This window comes from Podarcis bocagei, assembly GCF_964188305.1.
Source record: "Podarcis bocagei genome assembly, chromosome: 6".
Taxonomy (NCBI): Eukaryota; Metazoa; Chordata; class Lepidosauria; order Squamata; family Lacertidae; genus Podarcis; species Podarcis bocagei.
Window position 1 is genome coordinate 83,732,112 of NC_138130.1, and position 9,934 is coordinate 83,742,045.

Here is a 9,934-nt window from a genome sequence, read left to right on the forward strand (position 1 = left end):
TCATATGCCATCACAGGCGCAAACAGTTTTTGACCTGTGTTCATCTGAATAGAGCCCATTGGGTATAGGTGGCAGGCTATATCAACCTGTATTTGTTATCTGTCTGGGAATGGCAAAATCAGGGGTCAAGCACTTTGCAGGCCACAAGGCATGGTTAACAGAGTTGTGTGCAAGTAATGGGCCACAAATTGTGCAGCCCTATTACAACAGCTGCTAGGGGATGAAATGCAGGAGGAGTTCAATCCACAGCTGTTCTTTCACATTTCTTTGGAAGTGCTGTGGTCCAGTAATAGAGCATCTGCTTTGCATGCTCAGGGTCCAAGGCTCAGTCCCTGACATCTCCAGGTAGGGATAAGAATATCCCTCTGCCTGCATCCCTGAAGAGCCACTGTCAATGTGGACCAGATGGACCAATTATCTGACTTTGCATAAGACAGCTTCCTATGTTCCTATGTTCAGTTGTGGTCACGGTTGGAAGTACTGGAATAGACTAGGCTGGCAAAATTTATAATCTGCTAAACTAAAGGCAACTCATTAGTCATGAAGGCTGTAGCCACAGGAGATTTTTTGAGCATGGCTGGCCTCTTCCAGGCCTTATTCCTGAATGTTCAGGGTGGTTTTGGTTTGGTTTAATAATAATAATAATAATAATAATAATAATAATAATAATAAGAAGAAGAAGAAGAAGAAGAAGAAGAAGAAGAAGAAAGAAGAAGAAGTCGTCTCTAGTCCTTTTAATTGGGAAGATAGAAACAACAGTATGCAGGCACTATTCTACTCAATTGCTCACTAAAGTAATATTATTACATTAATTTAAATAGATTATGTTTTAAATGTTTGGGCTGTTATTCAGTTATTCCTTGCTCACAGACATTCTGACTATGGGCTGATGCCCACCCAGGGCTTTTTAATATGAACCTCCTCAGGATGACAAACACACGTGTGTCTGTCTGTCTGGCTAGTGGTCTTGCAATATGAGGCTAATGGTCTGTATTTGTTGCTGTGATTGTGACAAATTGATCTAATCCACTGATGTCCAGAACACAAGATGGGAGAACTGAGAGGATACATTTGATGTGGAAACTTCACAATTTCCGCATCTCATGTAGGACGGACACCTCAAATGAGGTCTCTTGGCCAAAACATGGGGCATCCTGCCAAAGATAGGGAGGAGCATCTCGGTGCTCATGGTTGCACTACCTTTCGCTCTTCAGTGTGGTTCAACACAGACATATACATATGCGATGAGCAATGAAGTGCTACATCTGGTCACCACCTGCGCATGTACAAATATCATTTTAAAGGGCCAACATGGTAGAGAACCTTCACAGTCAAGTCTGAGGTACAAGGGTGCAGCTGTTCTGTAGTTCTATATAAAAATCAACTTTGATGAGATTTGCGCATTTGTGACATGTTAACAAGATGGGAAGATATAAGCTCTGAAGTGGAACACTTTAGTGAATAGCAGTATGACAAAACAAAACTCATTCCTTTTGCAGCCTTGCTCTCTCTCTCTCTCTCTCTCTCTCTCTCTCTGTGTGTGTGTGTGTGTGTGTGTGTGTGTATGTATGTGTGATACAGAAAGACAGACAGGCATATATATTGTTTACTGAGAATAAAATATTTCTTGAGTGTGTGATATTAAAACCACAACGAAGCACAATATTTGAGGGGAAAGGTAGACAATTAAATGCACCACACATCAGAAACTCAAGTTACTGACCTGCAGCTTTTAAAGAAATGCTAATTGCCCGTTGAGTTTTCCCCAGTGCAAGGCTATGTCGGAGACACTGTCGGAAAAATAAAATGTCAACTGTATTGGAGCACAGCCACCACTGTTACGCAAGAGCATAAGAAGAGGCCTGCTGAATCAAGTCAAAGGTCCCTCTCGTTCAGCATCCTGTTGTCATGGTGGCCATGAAGAAGCCCTTGGGAAGCTCCCAAGCAGGACCTGAACGCAACAGTGCTCTCTCCACTCATGGTTCAGAGGGAGGTTGCCTCAAACAGTAGAACACAACCATCAAGGATAGTAGCCACCGATAACCTTATCTTCCATGAATTTGCCTAATCTTCTTTTAATTCAATCCAAGTCAGTAGCAAATTCCATACTTTAAACTATGCACTGTGTGGAGAATTTGAGGGCATTGATCAAGGAGGGACCCGACTGGAGGTCACTTTGCACTCTCAGACAAAGATTATGTGCATCCTATTGTGGTGTGGCATTGTGTAATCAGCTTGGACATATCAGTACTTTTGGCTTTATTTCTTTTGCCGCTTAGGTCCTTTGCTCTGCTGCAAAATTCCCATGAGGACTGCAGTCGCAGCTCGGTTTCAGTGAGCACAGTTCCTCTAGATTTTCACTGGTTCAACTGGCATGAACTTTACAGTAAGCACTCATTTCAGCTGTAACTCAAGGAGAGCAGATCAGTGGCAGTCCAAGCATGTTGCTCCTCTTTTTCTTTTACTGTTAAGGTGCTCATGACTCACTGCCCGCATGTGTGCCTATTCATACAAACACACATGCACAAATATACATGCCTCAAAACCTTTAAGAAGAAGCCATGCTTCAGCTCTGATAAACATTACCTCATACTTTTGAGCACTGCTGATTTCAACACCCTAAGCTGTTTGACTTTTTTTTTTGTCAGCTCAGTGGGTGATTTCCGGCTCATTTTCCTTTACAAAGCCAACCGTTATTAGCCTTTTATTTTTAAAAAACCAAACCAAACCTGGGGGCTTGTTGAACAAGATAGAGTTTGAAATTCTGACAACTCCATTGAATTTTACTTCCTTCTCAACAAGGGCGAGGAATCTTTGAAGGATCATTTGACGAACTTTGAATTAAAAAACACGTTTCATTTCCCCTTATTTGTTTATTAAAATCAGAGCAAGTGGCCACATGAGGGCCACAGTGCGATTTCTTCAGCATGGCTAAGAATTGCTTGAATCACACTCTTATTTTAGCTTGTTTTCACCTACAGAGACTCCAGAGATTCTCACAATAAGAACATTAGAACATACCCTCCAACACTTTCCCCATGAAAATAGGGACGTCCTATTCAGTGATGATGATGGTAATTTTACTATTTATACCCCACCCATCTGACTGGGTTGCCCCAGCCATTCTGGGCTGCTTCCAACATGTATAAAAACACAATAAAACATTAAACATTAAAAAAAAACTTCCCTATAGAAACCTGCCTTCAGATGACTCTGCCTGGTTGCTAACACCTACACACACACACACACACACAGCTTGCTAAACTGACTTATAGATACGTAGCAGAATTAAGTCTTATATTACAATGGGAATGATCCCTGTCTGGAGTGTAAAACCAGGAAGTAACAGGCTATCTTCTCAATAGAATAAGGAATTGTGGGTATGAGTAGTTGGACTCAGATTGGGATTAAAGCTGCCACCATCACCAGTCCAGCAATGGTGACACAATAACTGGACTAAAATGCAGGAGGAAGGAAGGAAAATTTCTCATTTAGACTGAATAAGGGGTTAAAATAAGCCGAGTTCTGAGCATGTGCACACAGCAGCTTCCAAACACTACCCTGGCCTGATGAATGCTGACTGCACAGGTGCAAAAGCAGGGTGTCAGCTTAAAATATGCCTTGCTATTAATTGCAAACAGTGTAAGAGTTTGATGGTAATAAATACAAATATTAAGAGCTGCGACAATTTGCTTTGCAAGCCTTTTATTTGTGAACTTCATCACTATCTCTACCCTGTGAATTGCGTAAGTATGGTGGAAATGGAAAAAAACAGGTTGCTGTGCTCACATAAATTGTCGCAGGGAAACAGTGCCTGGAAATGTGGTAGTAACAGGTCCAATGCCCCTTATTTCATGCAGCTATGTCCAAAGCTGACTCCAGGTTTGAGGAAACCTCTGACAAGGTTGCCGGTCAGTTAGCAGCCCCCTCTCCCATGTTGGCAGGGTTTCCAGGTCAGGGGCACCCCAGGCCCTGAGATTTTGGGGTCCAAAACTGAGACCTAAGGGTGGTTCCCAGGTGATGGGTCCAGTGATGTCACAGGGGGCAGGCCCAGTGGTGTCATTAAGAATGACACATTAAGCATTAACCACAGTCACCAAGAGCATGTCATTCAAGTGAAAAACACAATGTCGCTGGCTGGATTTTAAGATAGAAATCCTAGCTAAAGGGGGTATTCCCAGATGCAGCTGAAGTGAGGGGATCATTTGTTTTCACTTGCTTAAGGGTCTGGATAGGGAAGGTGCTCTTGCTCTCCTGAGATTCAAGTGCTCCCACTGCCACCTGGGGAGTGGGGCAGGCAAACCTGGGGACTTCAGGCCAGCTCTGGAGGTCTGGCCGTGTTAATAGCCCTCCCTTGGCCCTGGGCTTATTCAAAGTCGAGGGCTTTGTGTCTGGAAGAAGAAGAAGAGGAGGAGGAGTTTGGATTTGATATCCCGCTTTATCACTACCCGAAGGATCTCAAAGTGGCTCACAATCTCCTTTCCCTTCCTCCCCCACAACAAACACTCTGTGAGATGCGTGGGGCTGAGAGACTTCAAAGAAGTGTGACTGGCCCAAGGTCACCCAGCAGCTGCATGTGGAGGAGCGGAGACACGAACCCGGTTCACCAGATTACGAGACTACCACTCTTAACCACTACACCACACTGGCTCTCGGAAAGACAGGTTTGGAAAGGTGCCTGACATTTTTATTTCCCACTGTGCTCCAGGGCATGAACTCAAAATGGCGGGCAGCTTTCCAGGCCCACCTGAGAGCTCTAGGCACTGATGCCTTTACAATAGCCATAGATATGTTCTAGGCAGAGAGCTGTATAGCATTTGAGGTGATAGTTGTTAGGGACCGAATGAGGGCCTCTCTCACTGGTCCTCAGAACTCTGCCCAGACAACATCCCTCACTGGCCCATCTTTGCACCCTCCTTGAGTGTTTTCACCTGGCTGAAATGTGTCCTTGAACTCTGATAAGGGTTTTTCCTTCACCTGGATGGAGGATAGAGAGGAACGTGGGTGCATAGATACTACCTTGCATACAAACGCGGAATTTATGTTCAGTGCTCCACTGCTTTGCCCACCATTGGCATATGGCCCTCAAAACATTTCCCAGGAAGAAATGTTGCCCTCAGGATGGGGGGGGGGATTCCCACCCCTGCTCTGAGTTTTCAGATCAACCTAAGCAGGTTGTGTTGTTCAGTTGTGGTCTACAAATTGTTCTAAACTTCTTGTACATGGAAACAGACAAACAGGGGTCCTGATTCCATGGACAAGCAGTATGCACTCCATGCGCATAGGGTTTGCACAGTGAGTAGGTCAGGACTGATGCCTTCCACTCTCTTCCCACCTCCACACATGCATTTTATGTATGTAAAAGGTTAGAGATTGGACACACAACCCTCTCACAATTCATTCAGATATTTAACTTCTAGAGGCCCTGGAAAGGGGACTGAAATGGAAAGAGCTCTGTTGGGCAGGTGTGCATGAAACCTGCGCCAGTGTGGGTCCAATGGGGCTTAGGTGGAATAAAGCTTGCAAAGATTTAAGATGAACAACATTTCTTTAGCTGGAAACACAGTTGCAGAGAACAATACAGCAACTGCCGACAAAGGAAGAAATGTAATATGTTTGAACAAGAACAATGCAACCAATAGTCCCTTGGAGCCCAAAGGGAAAATTAGATATTTATTGCTTGCAAACTTTGTGGTCAGCCAGTCCAAATGTTTCCTTAATCCAGCAAGGTGCTGGACATTTCAGAGTTGCTCTCTGAAAGCAGCCATTTATGGATCACAGTTTCAAGGACAGCCGTGCAGACACAATAGAAATATAACAACACCAGGTATAGGAATACTTCCTTCCCGAACGCTTGCTAATTTACCGTGCAAATATGGTAGTTGAATTCACCTTATACAACGTGGTTCCCTCTCTTGCATTTTAGTGACTCCATTCCTACAGAGCTACAGCTAAATGAAATCCATCCAGATCATTCCCCAAAAAGCAGAACGAAAAAGCGGGAGGTGGAGGAAGGTCAAATCATAGGCTTGTAGATACTAATAAATATACAGACTAATACATTGCTTTAAAAATTATTTATGCTTTTCAGGTTTATACATTTCACTAATTTTACAATCATTTTAACATTTCAAAACTTGACTTCCTTCCTCCTCCTTCTGCGGTTCCTTAAATGTATTTTTAATATCTTCTGCATATCCAAATTAACTTAATTTGCTCATTTATTCATCTACTTTGAATATATACTCTTATAAAACTGCGGGTTATTACAATAATCGTGCCAATGTTCTTATCTGTTTACAATTTATCTGTAAATATCCAAGAAACCATTTCCATTCTTTTATAAAAGGTTTGTTATCTTGATTTCTTATTCTTCCGGGAAGTTTCGCCATTTCTGCATATTCCATAAGTTTTTGTATCCATTCTTCCTTTGCTGGGACTTCTGCTTCTTTCCATTTTGCGGTGAGTAACATTCTTGCCGCTGTAGTAGCATACGTAAGTAAATTTCTATACAGTTTCGATAGTTCTGTCCCTATAATTTCCAAAAGAAAAGCTTCTGGGTTTGTTTGTTTTTACAAACATTATTCTAAACATCCTTTTCAATTCATTATATATCATTATATATCATTTCATTTTAAGATGAAACAACAAGAGAAGACCACCATCTGACAGTGACAGGTATCAACAGAGGTAGGCAGCTGTGTGAGTTCAGCAGCAGGGCAGGGAAGTCAGAATGGACTACTCCCTCCCCCTTCCTTGTTTTTTTTTTTTTTTACCTGACAAATCTCAAGCTCCAAAACAAATTAAATCAATAAGTAAAATTATCAGCTAGGAAGATAAGAAGTCAGGCAGGTAAAACAAGGCAGGCTTCAATGGAAGTAGGACTGAATCAGATTACTGGTGCTTAAAATTGGAAAGGTGGCAGAGCAGCTTTTAAACTGATTTTTTTTGGGGGGGTGAAAGGGAAGTCAACAGGAGCTGAGCAGCAACCAGTCTGGCATAAATCATGACTAAAAATGTTTGTGAGTGTGCAGATTGGAGATGGGAAGAATTAGGCAATGAAGGCGCAGGTCCACATGAGATCAGTTCATAGAAGCCAAAGTCTCATTGGGTAAAATGCATACACCATTTGGAACGAGGCACTGTGTATAGTTGCTTATATGCTAATGCTAGAAACTTCTGAGCTAAGATAGGGAAGGTTATTATTTTTTAAGAGCGTGGATATATTGAGCATTACAGAAACCGAGTGAAATAGAGAACTTGTGGGACATGGTGATCTCTAGACACAAACCGTAGAGCAAGGAGTTCTGGAGGTGGTGTCATTCTGTGTGTCCAAAAAGCAAGAAATCCCCAAAGCAAGAAATTGCTGTGCGTTGAGATACCAAGTTGTTTAGTTTGGGAGATGTACAAGCTAGAAATCTCAAAAGCAAAGAGTGCTCCACAAAACACTGTGGGTGGTGATGATACCAAGTTCTAAGAGCAAAATAGCACTAGGTCATACTATTTCCCTCTATCCCACCTGACCAGAATGCCCCAGGTGAGATTGAGATGGAGAACGAAATGAAAGAAACATCCAAAAGAGATGCTGTGGTAATAGGTGACTTTAACTACTCTCACAAGACTGGGTCATAAATCTGTTTCAGTCATGGCAAAGAGGTAATATTTCTAGATGTGACCGCTCACCCCTGCACATGAAACTAGCCAGAGGGGAAAGCACCCCTAGGTTTAATCTTAAATGGGCCCCTGGACCTGGTGTGAGGTGTAAGCATTGTTGAGCCGTATGGGAACAGAATTTGACCACAGTGCTATCAAATTCAACCTATATGTGCAAGTGGACAACTGCCAAGAAACTCCAACACTGTCACGTTTAACTTCAGAAAAGGAAATGTCTCAGAAATGATGGGATCGGTAAAACAGGACGTTGAAAGGGAAATTCAGGAGGGTCAAATCTCCCCAGAATGTTTGCGGCCTAGTCAAAATCACAGTTATAGACGCTTAGCTAGAATATAGGCTGGGAAAGGTACCGCCAAGGCTTGCTTGTGGTTAATGAGCAGAATTAAGGAAGCTATTTTAGGCAGAAGGCCCTAACTCCAAGGCATTTGTGAACAAGTTTAAAAGCCTACGTCCCAACACCAATCCTCGAGGGAGTTCACTTCTGACATCCCTCCATGTCGCAGGTCTGTATCATACTGCATGTGTTAATTAATGCCAGGGTGATTGTGTTACCGCCCACACTGCCTTGCCAATTGCCACTGTAACTAACTTGTTTTCATGTAGTTCCCACTGCCCTTTTTGCATTTTGCTTCCCTTGGAGACCCCTCCTCGGCACTCCATCCCCCAACCGTGTGTGCAGATATGCCTGCCAGTTTAGCATTATATTTCATGCATCTGACGAAATGGACTCTGGCCAGAATAAATGTGTTCATCTGCCCACTGGTGCTTTTGTTGTTTCTGCTTCAAAATACGCCTGTACCTCTCTGCAAAGAGGGAGGAGGGTGGCGCTGTGGTCTAAACCCTGAGCCTATTAGGCTTGCTGATCAGAAGGTCGGCAGTTTGAATCCCTGCAACGGGGTGAGCTCCTGTTGCTCTGTCCCAGCTCCTGCCAACCTAGCAGTTCGAAAGCACGCCAGTGCAAATAGATAAATAGCTACCATTGCGGTGGGAAGGTAAACAACGTTTCCATGCGCTCTGGTTTCCATCATGGTGTTCCATTGCATCAGAAGCGGTTTAGTCATGCTGGCCACATGACCCGGAAAGCTTTCTGGGGACAAACGCCGGCTCCCTCGGCCTGAAAGCGAGATGAGTGCCACAACCCTATAGTCGCCTTTGACTGGACTTAACTGTCCAGGGGTCCTTTACCTTTTACCTTTACCTCTCTGCAAGTTTCAGTCATTTTCATTTTTAGTAAATAGTATATTGCTTATGCTGAGCAGATTTTGCTTGCATTTGCTGTTATTATATAAACTAGGGGCTGACCCCCATCACGTTGCTTGCCGATCCCATCACCTCCCTCTTCTTACAGCCTGCTCCAAAACCACCCTTCCCTACCCCGTACAGCAGGGATGCACAATCTTTTCTGGTTTTCCCCACCACTGGCAGGTCCAAGAGGACTGGTGTGGGGAGCTTCCCACCTGTCGGTCACTTGACACCACAGAGATATCCCATCGAAACCTGATGGCTGGGAATTTGAAGCAAACCACGGGGCTTTCAAACAGCCCTTTGTAAACATCCCCATGGAGGGATGCTCGCAAGCAGCTTTCAAAGCTCCAAAGGATTTGAGGAGACAGGAAGAGTGGGGTTAGAGGCCTGCTCCCACCTGGTTATGTGTTGGGGGGCAGGCGGGAGAGCACCTTCAAATGCCCTGCCCTCCATGCTTCTCCTTCAAACTTCTAGGAAAGAGAGGCACTGGGAGTTGAAGGGCTTATCTCTCCTTTGTCCCTCCCACCTCCCTGCATCACCACCAAAGCCGCTTTTCAAAGTGGCAGTGCCGACAATGGCAGTGGGAAGGGAGGCTCCAGCCAAACTGTTCTCTGATGCAGTGACCTCAACTCCTGGTAACATAGCTCCAGTGATACTTAAAAGGGGGTGGATGCTGATTAGAGAGCAGTTTGGCAAACCACGTTCTCCGTGGTGAGGGGACACTGCTTCAGGGAGCACTTAGGCTTAGCAAGTCTCCACCACATTCTCACAGGCCTCTGCTGCCTATCCTGCTGCTCTCTTGTTGACCATTGTGGCTTCCACAAGCCACTACACCTCCAACCTCTGCCACGCAGCCCCTATCTCTGCCGCCTGGCCACCCTCTCTTTCATTCTTCGGTCTACACTGCCTGGCTGGCTAGCTATCTGATAAGTTTGCAGAGCCACCTACTGGCAACTACGTGAATTGGAGTGTGATGACATTTTTTTTCTTACTAAAAGATTATATAGTAAGAAAT